At 37.3% G+C, this 16,817-nt stretch overlaps 1 protein-coding gene across 2 annotated transcripts in view; it reads right to left on the bottom strand.

Annotated features, from left to right (window-relative positions):
• The window catches only part of LOC129921642 (homeobox protein 2-like), a 35,299-nt gene extending 22,693 nt beyond the window's left edge, over window positions 1-12,606 (bottom strand). For both annotated transcript variants that reach the window (XM_056003770.1, XM_056003773.1), the window contains exons 1-4: window positions 12,436-12,606; window positions 4,229-4,337; window positions 3,987-4,109; window positions 3,197-3,321 (exon numbers count right to left, since the gene is read on the bottom strand). The gene's annotated coding sequence lies outside the window, so the exon portion shown is untranslated. The remainder of the gene's footprint in view (window positions 1-3,196; window positions 3,322-3,986; window positions 4,110-4,228; window positions 4,338-12,435) is intronic.
• Between the last annotated feature and the right edge of the window lie 4,211 nt (window positions 12,607-16,817).

The raw sequence follows: 16,817 nt of genomic DNA, 5'->3' as shown, positions 1-16,817 counted from the left end.
TTATTTCAGTAAATGGATGTCATTTGAACAAATAGATCAAAGCTATGAGGGACTTAAAAACTTTATTTTGATAGATAACTTTACAAACAAATGTGAATCTCAGTTACAGTCATTTATAAAAGAGAGAAAACCAAAAAAATATAGAGGACATAGTTATTATTATGAGAACTTACAGCAGTGCTTATCCTAATAATTCATTTTCAAATAAAGATAAGAAACACATTGATTTTGTAGGATATAGTAAAGAAACTAAGAGTAAAGATAGACATGAGAGCAGAAATGATAGAAATAGAGATAATACTAACTATAGAGAGATCATCTGTTTTAATTGTCAAGGTAGAGGACATATTGCAGCACACTGTAAAAAAGTGAATTACAATAGATCAGAAAATATGGACAGTTACAGGAAACAGAGTAGGAAAGTTGAGTTGAAAGAGAACAGAAACAGAAATAACAAAAGTAGAGTGTATTTCACCAATGAAAGGGACAGTAGAGAAAGTAGTGATAATGAAGAAGTAGAAGAGATGAGTATTGTTGGGGTGTAGAAGAAATAAATTTTGCAGAAGATGAAACCAACAGAATGAGAGTACACTCTGGTTTTATCAATGGGAAACCTATGAGGTTTGTCAAAGATTCGGGATGCAGTACAGTTGGAATTAGGAGTAACTTAGTTAAACCAGATTGTTTATTAGGCTATGAAAAAAAAGTAAGGTTGATAGATGGCAGTATCAAGCGCTATCAAGCCTGTAGAGTTTTCTTAGAAACACCATTTTATACTGGTTATTGTAAAGGTTTAGCAATACCAGGATTGTCTCATGATTTGCTTTTAGGCAATATACATGGACTAAAGAAACTGACTCAAAGAGAGATAGATAGCTGGAATAGAAGACATGAATACAAAATGAGACAAAGAAATTCTTATGGTAAAGTGAGAAGAAACATTTTTTGTTTTAAATGTCAAAGAAAGGGACATATTGCCAGGCAATGCAGAAGTTGTGACTATTCAGATAGGAGATCTGACCATTATGAGTATGACAGAAATTTTGATAGCAATGTCTATGATAGACAGTATCATAGAGGGAACCCTCAGAGAAGATGTAACTTTGATGAGTACCAGGGTACAAGGGACAATTGTAGGTCATATGGACCTTACCAAAGAAGAAATGGAGAAGCAGAATATAGTTGGAGAAAGTAAATTCTTGATGGTTTACTTTTAAGTATATATAGATATCTATACCAGCATTGGTTTGATTGTATAGTACATGAACATGTTGAGTTCTTTTAGGTTGTAAATAAGTTGTATATGTTATGATATTTATTTGTATGCTATAGTATGGCACTCATAATATTAATGAGAAAGGGAAATAATTTAAAGAGTTATAGTTTTAAAGGGAGATAATATATATTGAAAGCTTATTGGAAAGTAAGTATGAGCAGAAGTATTATATTTTCTTTGTGTGTATCATCACATCGATCATTTGTAAATTTTAGATTCCTGAGGAAATGGTAAGCGAAGGAAGAAATAAGCTTGAATCTATTGATGGGTTGGAAATTTAGGGATGCCTCAAGTATCACTGTTTAAACGTTGTAATAAGTTGTTAATGGATTTTTACTGTTTGTATCCATAATAGGAAAATGTCATGAAGTTGTGATGCTTCTTGATGCTCTTGAAGATGGACAGTGAGATGGTACTTGGCATCGTAAACAACATTATTGTGATGTGATGAACTTTTATCTTGTACAACGTAGAGCTTGAACCTTGTACAACGTAGAGCTTGAACCGTGTACAGCGTAACTTGTGGTAACTACAACGTGAAGTTTCGTACTCATGGACTGTTACACTATGTGCAGAAAGGTCACACTTTGAACTATGTGTCACATCACGTCCCACATTCAACAGAAGTCTTAGTATTGAACTGTGTATCATGCCAGATACCTCACTCAGCAGTATTGTGTCAGAGACTATATGGACTTTTTAAAGTTGTGTTTTACAGTGACATTACTATTTGGTCAGTAATAGTGTATTACTGAGCTTACCTTGTTGGATGTCAAAGGACTTACTTTGGTGAATTGTCATTGAACTTAACGCAGTTAGATGTCTGTAAACGAACTTTGTGAGATACCAGTGAACCTACCTGAGATGTCAAGAGAATCTATTTGTTGTGTTGTCCATCCCCATATTTACTGTATTTGTTTTTTCAAACAAAATTCTCCTTGCTATTGTAAAGACATTTTACTGTACTTTTTGTAAAAAATTGTTAAACAATTTTTTTTTAGAAAGGGGGAAGGAAATGTAATGTACTAGTTTAGAGAGTAGGTTAGTTTTGTTAGTTAAATATATTGTGTATAGTTTTAGCGACGGTAAAAGTAATGACGTAGTAAGACAGACTAATGACGTAGTAGACTTAGGCGAACAAGAGACCAACATGGCGTTATGTTAGAAGTAGGCTGTTTTGAATAGTAATTGAATAGTAGTTAGTTATAGCGACGTTTTAGAAAGACTGGACAAATTTCCCAGTGGTTAATAAAGCATCATTTTATAGAACTGAATGTTGTTATCAAGTATATCTATTTTGTAATGTTCTGTGGCTAATGTTAAAGTAATAATTGCACAACATGAAGTCAGATTAGATTAGCCCACAACAATATTCAGAACAACACTGCTGTGGCATTCATACTCTCTCGCCTTGACTACTGCAGCGCCATCCTAGCAGGTATACTTGATGACAAAATAGCCAAGATGCAACATATTCAGAACAACGCCCCATGAATAGTACTTAGAAAAACAAGACAAGATTCTGCTACTACGCTCTTTTGTTAATTGGAGGTGCAGTAGCTGAGTGGTAAAGCACTTAGCTATCTGAACCAGGGGTCCCGGGTTCAAATCCTGTCAAAGACTCGAATTTCTAATTTTGGGATCTTTGGGTTTAGTGGTTGGTTGTTGTGCTGGCCTCATGACACCCTATTTAACCATTGGCCAGAGAAACAGATGAACTTTACATCATCTGCCCCATGGTCTGAAAGGGGAACTTTTTTTTTTTTATAATTATGTCAATTGGCTATGAAAACATTTTTATTCACATGACTGATGGGCCAATACATTTTGAAGTAACTCTTTTTAAAGGGATCTGCTTATATTCATAAAAACTGCTTATCTATTGTATCAATGAACAAAACTATACTTGCATACACTGACCTTTGGTGAGCATCAGCTGAGGCTTGTGTAGCCCACATAATTACCAATGAAAACACTTTTTTGCAGCTGTATGTGATGAATTTCATTCCCAGCATGCCTTCTATATGACTGCTGCCATGGCTCACCTGGTGTGGCATTGGAAATAAGAAACTAATTAGATTATTCCAAGTCTTTTAGAGTTTTATATTCTGGTGTTAGAGAGACACATTACAAATGTTAAATCAATTTCAGAATGAAATGTTTGTTAATCTTCATCTGCTGAGAGAGACAATATTTCTTTTCCAAGCTGCATTCCTTCATCACATTTACCTATCCTTTAGCATGTTAGACCATTGGGGCACCACAAAGATCTGTTGACCATCTTTCTGCTTAGTTCCTTAGCTTTAGATTTTTTTTAAAACATGGGCTGCCCAAACATTATTGCCTCTCTATTGATCTTAAGAAATGCCAAGCTTTACATTAGGCACCCACCCTTTCCAGCAGCTGCCCAAAGAAATGACATAGTTGGTAGTTTAACTAAATACAGTTTTGATGAATGCCAGAAACAAAGAAAAATATAGAACAAACTAATAGTGCAATGCAATGAACTGTAAAACACACTGAGAACATGTTTAGCTTTTTTTTTTTTCAATTTGAAAAATTGTTTTTAAAAACTTTTAAATTATTTGTTATATGTAGGGTTCTTGAGTTTTTAAGGCTCATTTTGTCACCATTTTGTTCTAGAGTTATTTTAAAAGGAAGTTGAAAACTAAAACAGTCATAACTTAGGAATGTTTTAAAGTCAACTTACTGCTGAAAGTGTACCAGCAATAATACAAGTGTGGACAGTCCAGGATACAGACAGTTGTTGGCTAACAAAGCAAAGCTGAACTCATCTAATCTAACCTTAACCCATCTTCACGTACAATATGATCTGTGAAGTACAAACTTTGATGTCAAAATGTAAATATATTAATAACATTAATGATATTCTAACTCTATTTGAGTAAGGGCCTAAGAGTTTCGCCTGAACTGTGTGAAATAAATATTTACCAACAAGTTTCAGATGTATTTTATTGCCGGCATGGAAGAGGTAAAGATACTGACGACAGTCTGGTGTAAAGTCTTTCACATCCCAGGATCTTAAAATGGTATGACGATCCTTAAAATACAAATAAAAACTCCATGAGTCACAAACATCACAATTTTTGTTTATCTTTTAGCTCACTTGGTTACCTAAATTAGTCTATATCAATATACTTTTTATAATGCTTTTATCAAGTCTGACTGACTTTTTGATAAAAATTGTGTACATGTTATTCTCCCACTTCCCATACTCATAGCACTATTATTCATTGTCCTTAACAAAACATAATTAATCAAAGAGTTAAATGATTATTGGCTGCATGTAATTTTAATTGGGGAAAAGTAAAGCTGGTTGGTCATTGTGCTGGCCACATGACACCCTCACTTACAATAGGCCACAGAAACAGATGATCTTTATATCATCTGTCCTATAGACCTCAAGGTCTGAAAGGGGAACTGTTACGTCTTCATATTGGATGAGACTCTTTAGACATGGAAAACGACAAATCACAGTTTATAAATACTTTACTCTTTATTAATACTGAAAACACTTTCTTGTTCATATTCCTCCATTTTGGTTCTTCTCTCCTTTCAACACGCATTCGCACCATTTCACATGCCAGAATCTCATATCGTCCTTGCTATTTTGTTTCCCACGAAGGTCTCAAAATACTCAAGGCTTCCTGCACATGTTAACATTGACAGGCTTTGATCTCTTCTATCCCTTACTCCGCCGAATCGTCCCTGTACATTTCTTTGGTATCGACCTCGGTTACTATAAAACTGTCCTGGTCTACTACCCATTTGGTTCCTTCCTTGTCCTCTAAACCTATTTTGTTCATCATATCTATATCGTCTGCCGTTGTTGATGTAGTTGTCTCGTGTATCTCTTGTTCTGTTAAATGCAACTATTTCTTCTATGTCGCTGCCTCTGGATAGTTTCTTATCTGGATGTGCCACCTTATAGGCCCTTATCAGTCTTACTATGTCTTCTATGGATTTTGGTTTCCTCTCCAACAAAAATATTTTTAATTCCTCCTGACACTCATAAATTGCTTTGTCTATCATTAGAAATGTCTTTAGACCGTCAAATGTCTTTTCTATTTTGGCGGTTTCAGTCCAATTTTCAAAACTACTGGTCATTCTGTCCATGAATGTCTGTGGGTCATCATTTGTTTCTATCGCACAGTTAACAAATTGTTCACGGTAATACGCCTCTGTTTTTCCGTACGTTCGTAGTAATTGTTCTTTCACCACGCTATAGCTGCTCTGGTTCATGCATATCTTCGATGGGACCTCTGCTACAAATTACTTTGATAATAAGAATGACCATTTGTCTTCGGGGTATTCCAGTTCTCTCATTTCAATTTCAAATTTCTTCAAAAAAATGTCAATGTCCATTTTAGCTTCTTCGAATATCGCACCTTTATATTTTGCTAGTTTATTCCCTGTAGTTTCCCCCTTTCTTTTATCACTCTCTTTTTCTTGGTTTGTTTTTAACTTTCTCTCTGCTGTCTCTTTTTCCAACGCCAATCTTTCTCTTTCAATGGCAACTAATTCATTTTTCTTTTCCCTTTCAATTGCTACTATCTCCTTATCCTTTTCTCTTTCTCTTTTGTCCTCCTTATCTAATCTCTCCTTTTCTTTGTCTCTTTCCATCGCTAATCTCTCTTTTTCTTTGTCTCTTTCCATCGCTAATCTCTCCTTTTCTTTTTCCCTTTCTCTTTTGTCCTCCTTATCTAATCTCTCCTTTTCTTTTTCTCTTTCCATCGCTAATCTCTCCTTTTCTTTTTCTCTTTCCATCGCTAATCTCTCCTTTTCTTTTTCTCTTTCCATCGCTAATCTCTCCCTCTCCATCAACCTTTCTTGTACGTATTTTCTTAGTTCTGCCCCTTCAAGCTCCAACAACCTTCCCTCTTCCTTCAACGCTGCTACCTCAGCCCTGTCCGCCATAGTCTATTTCTAATAATATCGAATCGAATGTTCTCCTGTCTCTAGATCTAGATTTTACTATCTCTACTGTCTGCTGACAGGAGATCCCCTGTGAATAGAGGGATACGTGGGTTACCTTTGCGTTGGGCGCCACTTGTTACGTCTTCATATTGGATGAGACTCTTTAGACATGGAAAACGACAAATCACAGTTTATAAATACTTTACTCTTTATTAATACTGAAAACACTTTCTTGTTCATATTCCTCCATTTTGGTTCTTCTCTCCTTTCAACACGCATTCGCACCATTTCACATTTACACTAAGATGCGCACGTAACAGGAACTTTCCTTTTTTATGTGTTCTTATACAAACTGACAGGAGAAGGGATGAAAGGCGGAACACTGGCGCCTCAAAACCAGTTTAGCTTCGTGTTGATGGGGCATGTCAGCCTAAATAACGCAACCCATCTAGGAGAAGGAAAACTCTCCAAACCTCCACTCTGTGGCGATATTCCCCCGTGTGGGTATCGGGGCTTGGAAATGACCAAGAGAAATAAATAACCCCACTGCCTTTCCACTTGCATTTCACTAAGTGAATAATAGTGGACCTTCCCCCCCTCTAGGTGCTTTTTGACGGAGGTCTGGATTGCACTACACCAGACGGAGGTCCTTGTCTCACTACATTCTAATACTAGATATAAATCCATCATGAAGTGTTTTTTTTTCTGGATCTGGTGAATGTGATATGGTGAAGGGGTCTGGATCCAGGATGTGACGATTCCACAGGGCATACCCAGGGCACAGTCCACTTTAAGCTTTCTACTGCAGAAAAGTTCCATTTGGAGAGCTCTATGGATGGCCGAGAATGGTCCATTGGCCAACCCCACCTTGTCCCATGGATATTCCGGTTACAGTCTTCAGACCTAGATGTTTCCTTTCATGTCAGTATTGGAGAAAATTGCCAAGACCGAAAACTCCCTTAAAATGCGGGGTCTATATATTTATATATTTTTCAAAAGCCTGAGGAAACACCCAGCCTACAATAAATGCCAAGGAACTTATGAAAAAATCCATACGAGCTCAGACGTCGCCTCGTAAAAGGTCTGCGCATGGCAGTTTCTTCCAGGACTGCCTGTGATAAGTCAGCTACTGATAATAAAAAACAGACTAGCAGCAAACACCTAAACCTTTTGCAACTAAACATCTTAGGCCTACAAAACAAGACAACAGAACTCCAACACATACTCAAGAAGCATGATATACACATAGCGCTATTGCAAGAAACACTACTGCCCAAGAAAAAAATAAACATCACAAGCTACACACAGTACATATGCCTTTGCACCAAATGCCAGGGAATTACGACCCTCATAAGAAACGACACACAAGCCACAGTAAAACAAATACAGAACAATACAGACATCGACACGCAGGAAAAACTTCTTTGGAGAGGAGGAACAAAGTACACCATCAAAAACTACTCATCAACAGCAGAAATAGACATACAACTACCACACTACACATGGACAATAATAGCTGGCGACGTCAATGCACACACACCTTCCCTAGGCTACCCACACTACAACAAGCGTGGCAAAGAAATAAAGGATGTAACAAATGCCTCTAACCTACAACTTCTGCAAAACAAAACTTCACCTCCAACTTTCCTCTACAGAGCACACAACACAACTAGCAGACCTGACCTAACTTTTATCTCTACAGACATTACCGACTCTTTTAATAACAGTACTTGAAGACATAGGTAGTGACCACAGGCCTATACTCCTCAATATTGGAACGCCAGGTAGATACCAATCCAACAAAACAACTAGATGGAACTATAAAAAAGCTAACTGGGCAGCTTTTTCACAAGAAACAGACACAAGACTATCAAGCATAATTGAGACAGACGTCAAATCAACCTACACAACTATAGTCTCCAACATCTTACAAGCAGCAAAAAAACACATCCCTCGAGGCCAAGTTAAGAAATACAAACCTTTTTGGACACCTGAATTAGATAAATTAGTAAAAGAAAGAAACATGGCCAGGAAGATTATAGAAAAAAAACCTACTAGAGAGAACAAGACAACGTACAACAAATTGACAGGGCTTATAAGATACAAAATTAAAACAGAAAAAAAGAAAAAGTGGACCACAAGATGCGAACAACTAGATCTAAACAAGGATGGTCGAAAGGCCTGGACCCTTCTGCACTGGTTAGCAGGAAAGAAACAAATAACAAACCCCCAACCTATAAAAGGCACTGACGACATAATAACCAAAAACCTTAAAAAGGCTGAAACCTTCAATAAATATTTTGCCAGCATTAACAAGTCAAAGCCAAGAAAACAACTGGACCAGGCCTTCAGTAATATCTTAAAGAAAGAAGAAAAAGCTCCAACAGTCAACTGTCAGATCTTTGACACTCCCTTCACTCTACATGAGCTCAATACTGCCCTAAAAAGCCTCAAGTCAAGAAAATCCCCTGGACCCGATAAAATAACAAATGAAATGATTCGGGGACTAGGACCACAGGCCCAAAACTGTATACTTAACTTTATCAACCATACATGGAAAACTGGAGACATACCACAGGAATGGAGAACTGCAAACATAATACCCATTTTAAAGAAAAATAAACCACCTGGAGACTCAAAAAGTTATAGACCAATATCTCTAACATCCAACATTGGCAAAATGGCAGAAAAAATTATCAATAACCGACTTTATTGGTGGCTAGAAAGTACTTGCTCACTCCACAATGCACAAGCTTGGCTTTAGGAAAGCAAGTAGAACAGAAGACCACCTCTTTCGTTTTATCCAGGACACAGTAGAAGGGTTTCATGAAAACAAGCACACTACAGCAGTATTTATAGATTTGCAGCAAGCCTATGATAGAGTGTAGAGAAAAGGTCTATTTTTGAAGATGAAAAAAATGGGCATCTATGGAAAAATGTACAGCTGGATCAGGGCATTCTTAAAAAACAGAACCATCCAAACCAGATTCGAAGGTGTCATCTCTAGTAAAAAAAGTTTGGAAGAAGGACTACCACAAGGTTCAGCCCTTAGCTGCACTCTCTTTCTGACCTTTTAATTTGGACTACAGAGAAATATCCAGTGCTGACTAGATCCAAACTAAATAGAGCCCTCACAACTATCTCCACATATTCAAAATTATGGAAAATGGAAATAAACAAAGAAAAGTCAGTTTATTCAATCTTTAGCCACAGCAACAAAACAGCAAAAAGAAACTACATCCTAAAAATAGACTCTCAGCTAATAAATAAAGAAGAAAATCCAACATATCTTGGTGTAAAACTAGACCAAAGACTGTCTCTAAAACGCTTTATGTCAGATTTAAAAGAAAAGGCATCACAAAGATTAAACATAATAAAACACCTAGCAGGAACATCCTGGGGAGCTGAAAAGAAAACCTTAAGACAATTATACACTGGATATGTCAGATCTGTAATGGATAACTGTCTCTCCATACAAGTAGCTGCCAACAAAACCTATCAATCATCATTAGATACAATCCAAAACCAAGCCTTGCGGCTAATTAGTGGAGGTATGAGAACTACTCCCACAGCAGCCTGTGAAAAAACTCCAATATTGAACCTCTTAAGTTAAGGCGCAACAGAGCAGCATTAGAAGCTATTGAGAGATACAGAAGGTTGGAGGAAATATAGGAAAAACAACCAAAAAAAAAGCAAAAGACTCTGATCCAACTTACTGACGAACTAGCCCTAAAACACCACCTACCCAATAACAGAGAAAAAATTACCAGGTTTTCAAACATTACACCCGGACTAAACTACAAACAACCAACCATCAAAACACATTTACTAAATAACACCTTAACAAAAGAATCAAATCCACTGGAGCTCAAAGTAGGCACGCTTGAAACAATCGAAAGCTATCAAAAAACAGCTTTCCATATTTATACAGACGGATCGGCTTTCAAAGCTACCATCAATGCTGGTCTTGGTGTCTTCCTGGTCTTCCCTAAAAATAAACACTTTGAGATAAGCGCACCCTGTGGCGATTACTGCTCAAACTTCCAAGCCAAAATTGAGGCAATTACCATAGCACTTCAGACAGTGGAAAACAAATTATATGAAGGAGTGCAACCACCATCAGATATTGTTGTCTTTACAGACTCCCATTCTACTCTGCAAGCACTTAACGGCAGCACCTCAAACAGCCCAAGAGAGTTGACAACACTCATTGTGATAATCCACCAGATGATATCAAAATTAAATATCAATATCACACTACAGTGGATCCCTGGACACATTGGCATCATGGGAAATGAAAAGGCAGGTTCATCTATGGAACAACCAGATAGACCTGTTAACTACCTCACCCTAAGGTCAATGTTAGTCAACAATCACAAAGAGGAGTGGCTCAACCAATGGGCATCAGGAAACACAGGCAGAGCCATGTACAGAGAAATGACTAAGCCTAACAAACTGGACAGTATTAACTTCCTCCCCGCAAAGAACAACCTACTATCTTCCAACTAAGAACAGGACACACACCATTATTAAATTACCACCTGAAAAAATAAACTCCACACAACTACCCCTTTGCAGACACTGCGCCCACCCCTTTGAAACCGTAAACCATATCCTCTTTGAATGCCCCTCCCTAATCCACCTAATCCACCTTAGGCAGACCCTACTTCCACTACAGCCCAACATAACCAACAGCACACTTTTTTTCCTTGGCAAAGTCTGCAAAAGAGCTCACAGCTCAGCAGCAATAAAGCTGGCTAGAAGAAGAAGAATGTGAAAAGTGAAATAGAACTAACAGTATTGAGATATGTGCCTGTAAATGTGCAGCTATTTAATAAGCTTTGTTTATTTTTAATTTTGCTTGTTACATTTCTTTCTTATTAGAGGCTCAATGTATTGAGAAACTATATTGTGATCTTATATTTCTGTATTACAACATTGTTTCTTTATAAAATCAACTTTTCAGGATGTAACCTTATAAATTGAGAGCTTTAATTCATTCTTCTTCTAGCCACATTTTTGTTGCTGAGCTTTAAGCTCTTTAGCTGCCCACTTTTCCTCATTTAGACCTTGTGATCTATAAGACAGATGATGTATAGGTCATCTGTTTCTGTGGCCCACAGTTAATGAGGGTATCATGTGGCCAGCACAATGACCAATGGCCTTTACATTTCCCCAACTATTTCCAGGTACCCATTACAGTTTTGTGGACTCAGGAGCGCCCTTAAAATCCTGAAATTAAAAACCCAGTCATCACTCGGATTCAAACTCGAGACCCCTCAGTTTGAAATCCAAGTGCTTTACCACTTAGTCACCACAACCTGTCCCATAGAAAAAAATGTGCTGTTTACTTTTTAGCTGTTCTACACTGCCATACAGTCTTGGTTATTTTGTGGTAATTGGTTCTGTCTGCGATGAATTAACTTCTGTGAAATTTCCTTTATTAATTCACTATTGTGTTTATTATATTTCTAAGTAAAAAGAGAGAATGGTGTCAGATCATGTCTCAGTGGTTCAAGTGTAGTTACATAAATAATTTAGTGCTCTTGCCACTAGTCTGGAGCATAAAATTGAAAAAATTTCAGTAACTCAATGAAGTCTCATACAAACTAGAAAATCTTGATGAATTTTATTTTTATTTAATGTACATAATCCAGCTCAGGCTTTAGAACAGTCACAAAAACAGTGTTTCTTGTTTTAAACACCAAAGAGTTGTTTTTTTTAATATTTGGCATGTTCAATAGAAGTGGAAGAAAGAGAGAAAGAAAAATATTGTGGGGTAATAGGTTGAACAAATTTGCTTCTTTAATTCTTAGTTATTTTTTTGTTGCCAGTTTCAACGTGACGCTAAATGCTGAAACAATGAACAATGCATACATATAGCATATGTGAAGCACTAGGGTCCACATTTTTATAAGAGAAATTAGTGAATTATATAAACACAATGAGGGACTGTAACAAGCAGGGCAATAACCAGTAACCCCAGAAACAGTCTTTATATATGCAATATCTATATACATCATTCAGTTTCGAAGTGAGACTGCTTTCAGTTAACCAGGAGATTATTGCAAGCTTCATTCAAAGACCAATGTCTGAGTACCACTCATGGAATCAAAGTTTTAGACAGTCGTACTTACATGAGGTTGAGTGAAGAAACATGAAGTCAATCTTAAAAAGAAATTTAAAACAAAAATCTAACATAAAATGGAAAAAAATCTTACAGTCTGTACTTTGTCTTGTGTTAAACGAACAGCCAAAAGAAGCAAGCAAAAGCTTCATCAGCTTGACACCACATCAGGTCCACATCTTTTAGTGCTGATCCCTTGATGTACATGACTCTATCAGACCTTTATTAGAAGACTTGCTTACTGGTTTCCAACTCACGGGGACACAGCAGAATTACATCTCTATTTTTGAAAAAAAAAAAGGTATATAAGGTTAAGCATTCTGATAGCTGAATTAAACATTTTTAAGTTTCTTGGGTTAAATTTTTTCTTTACAACTAATCAAGTTTTCAGTCCAATTTCTTTTGAAATATAGACAAATGGTCAACATCTTAACAAACTATATTTATTACAACTGTTTCTTATTGCTTTAAACTCAGATCTCAAAAGTGAAGTTTAGGAGATAGGTACTTGCAATCTATGAGAGATGATATAAAGCTCTTCTGTTTATGTGGTAATGGTTAACAAGGGTGTCGTGGCCAGCAAAATGACCAACTTATTTCAGGTACCCATTAGAATTAGGTGGATACCCCCTTTTGCCAGCACTGCTGAGGAAATGTATGTATTCCTATTCATTTTTTATTGATAAATTCTTAAAGTACAATGAGTAAAGAAGTTAATACACTTAAAATAAAACCAAAACCTTCCACTTTAATTTTTGGCCTAAAGGGACACTTTTTGTCACCAGTACTGGAGAAACACTCATATTATATATATAAATATATATATAACATATAGTTCGTCCATCGTTCGATGATGACCACTTTGTCATCCAGGGGGCTGAGGGCTTTGCACTGGGGTTTTATGCCTCCTCATGTGGCTGGTGAGACCTATGTGAGCCTGGAATATTCGGACGCACACTGGGCAGGTTATTCCAGCTGGAGCTAGTGTCGTTTGCCTTGCTTTTCTTTTCTGGCGTTTTTCTTCTGCCAGTGTTGTTCTTTTTTTCTCAGCAACCTGCGCGCCAGTTTTCACAGCGCGACGCCATGATGCTCTGTCATGTGCCTCTGTCTCCCAGGTGCCTGGGTCTATGCTGAACGCCTTCAGAGAAGCTTTGAGGGTGTCCCTGAAGCGCTTTCTTTGACCACCTTGCAAGCGCTTTCCTTCGCTTAGTTGGCCATTCAAGAGACGTTTAGGGATGCGGTGGTCTTCCATTCTGTAGATGTGACCTGCCCATCGCAGCTGGGACTGCATCAGGATTGTGTGGATGCTTTGCAGACACAATCTTAGAAGAACTTCTGTATCTGGTATTTTGTCTTGCAATTTGACATTTAGTATTTTTCTGACATGTCATGTGGAAGTGGTTCAGTTTCTTTGCATGTTTACTGTACACTGTCCATGTTTCTGAGGCATAGAGCAATGTAGGGAGGATGACAGCTCTATAGACCCCTAGCTTTGTGTTTGTGGTGATGCCACGTCTGTTCCAGACAGTTTTAGACAGTCTGCCATAGGATGCACTGGCCTTGGCGATACGCAGATCGATTTCACTATCGATTTTTCCATTCCTGGAGAGTGTGCTGCCAAGATATGTGAATTTGTCCACTGCGTTTATATCCTGTCCATTTATAGTGACGTTTGGATCCAAGTAGGCTTTCCCAGGAGCAGGTAGATATAAGACTTCAGTCTTGTTCGTATTGATGGTAAGGCCGAAGTCTGAGCATGCTCTTGAGAAGTCACTGACGATGCTCTGCAGATCGTTTTCAGAGCAGGCATTTAGGGCACAGTCGTCAGCAAATAGCAAGTCTCTGATTACTGCTGCATTTGTTTTTGATTTTGCTTTAAGCCGCCTCGGGTTGAATAGGCCACCATCAAATCTGTATTTTCCCGTTGTTTACTCTATTTGTGAATGCATCTGTCAGCATAGCGGAGAACATGATACTGAACAAAATAGGTGATAGGACACAGCCTTGTTTTACCCCGTTTGATACTTCGAAGGGCTTATATATATATATATATGTTCCATCAAAAGACAAGATAATTACTTTGCAATTCTTATGTCAATCTAGTCGTGCAAGTCAATCAGTGAATTACTCTGCTAAGTCATTGGTTTCCCTTGCTGATTCAGGCAACCCATATGAGGTAGGCATTAGAGTTTAGTGGACTCTAAGGCATCCTTGATTCCAGAAGTTCAAAACACAGTCTTCACCTGTATTTGAACTCAAGATCCCTCAGTTTGGAAGCCAAGCATTTTACGACTCAGCACCCATGCTCCCAGGTATGTTTGTAACTAATTTTTATAACATTGTTCCCTGGTCATATGTTATGCACTCTGGGATCCCCACCACCCTAGAGGAGGTTTGGATTACTACATAAACTTCATTTTTCAAGGAACATAAAAAAAAACTTTAAAAGAAACACTTTTTTTGATAACTAAAATCAAAATTTTCAACTAATTAATTAATTAATTTATTGCTTTTATATAGTGCAACTTTCATGCATATAGCATGCTCAGAGCGCTTTGGCTCAATCTCATTTGTGGACCAGTAGGGGGTAGTTATCTGGGAGAAGGTTTTCCGTGCTGCCAATCTCAAGCGTACTTAGCCTCTAGATCCCACATCTAAAGGCAAAGATTAGTTTTAGATACTGATGAAAATAAATATTTATAATGTCAAATGGCCAAGTCAATACATGCCCATGTGTACCTTTCTAGATTATTTGTGTATAGTTGTGTGTAGCGATCGGAGCTCATGACGACCTGCTTACTATTGTGAAAAAACGAAAGCTTAAAACCTTTGGCCACATTACAAGATCTACGGGGCTCGCAAAGACCTTTCTTCAGGGAACAGTGCCAGGGAAAAGCAGAAGAGGCAGACAGAAAAAGCGATGGGAGGACAAGATTAAAGAATGGACAGGCCTGCCATTGAGAGAGGTTCTGAACAAGGCGAAAAAAAGGGAGGAATGGAGAAAGATGGTCGACAAATCTTGCCTGGTGCCCCAACGGTCCAACAGACTAAGGGATAGGTAAAGGTAAGGTAAAGAACAAGGTATAACTAAGAGACATTACAAAATATTATTAACTTAGCTTCATAATGAAATATGTATATGATTGATTAATAAGATTATGAAATACATTAAGATTATTTATTTGATAATGCCCAACTATATAACATTACATTGAGACATGGTGGCAGAGTGGCTTCCGAACCAGGGGAAGTTCTGGGTTCAAATCCTGGTGAAGACTGGGATTTTTATTTTGGGATCATATGGCACTTATGATTCCATCCAGTTCTAATGGGTACCTGACATTAGTTGTGGAAAAGTAAAATCGGTAGGTCATTAAGCTGGCCACATATCACCCTCATTAACTATGGGCTACAGAAACAGATGACATTTACATGATCTTCCCAATAGATCACAAGGTCTGAAAGGGGAACTATAAAATAACATAGCAAAATTATGAAATAACTGTAAAAATACTTAGCTAGATTATGAACTAATCCTAAAAATACTTAGACTAGATTATGAGACTTGAGTATGATTACCTGGCTAGGTATAAAAACAAATGCAAGGGAAATGGTTAGAATCATTAAGAGTCAGCCCAGCCAAATGTCAGAGGAAACATCTCCATAGCCAACAGTGGAGAACGTGACAATAGCAAAATTGAAAGACTCAAAAATGTTGAAGTTTGAGCTGCTGCTTCCTCTCTGAATGTGTTGAATAGTGCAGATACTTGAAGGAAGGAAATCAAAAAGAAAACTTAAGTTAACTCATGTAAACCTATGTATATTTATGTTTATTACTGACAAAAAAATAAGGCAAGCTATTAACTCAAGAAACTGGGTCAGAGAATACATGGTCACTTAATTATAACTAATTATTTATTCAATTTAACTCACACTCTGTCAAAAACTAACTCTACAGCACAATTTCTAGAGGCTATATTTTAGATTCTGATAAAAAAAAATTTAGGCTATATTACATTTTACACAGCACTATATCTAGTCTAGGCTACATAGCACATAGACACACACAGATTTATTTATTATTGTTCTTTGGAATATACATATTATAATTAATAATTAATAGCTTTTATATAGCGCTACTTTCATGCTTATAACATGCTCAGAGCGCTATGTTCCAATCTCATTTGTGGACCAGTGGAGGGGTTCGGGGGGGTATCTGGGAGAAGGTTTTCCGTGATGCCTTTAGGTGCTTTGCTCAAGTTGGGTGTCGAACCTCGAGCCCACTTAATAGGTAGCCAACACAAACGTACTTAGCCTCTGGGCCATGCTTCCCAACATAAGTCAAGATCTGTAAGTCTGTTAATAAGAGTAATACTATGTGTACAGAAACAATCAATCTTCTGATCAACACAAACTCGACAGACCCAGATTAGACATATTATTGATCTAAATCAGACAATATGAATAATAATAACA

This window comes from Biomphalaria glabrata, chromosome 11, assembly GCF_947242115.1.
Source record: "Biomphalaria glabrata chromosome 11, xgBioGlab47.1, whole genome shotgun sequence".
Classification (NCBI taxonomy): Eukaryota; Metazoa; Mollusca; class Gastropoda; family Planorbidae; genus Biomphalaria; species Biomphalaria glabrata.
This window is presented reverse-complemented; position numbering and strand designations above follow the sequence as displayed.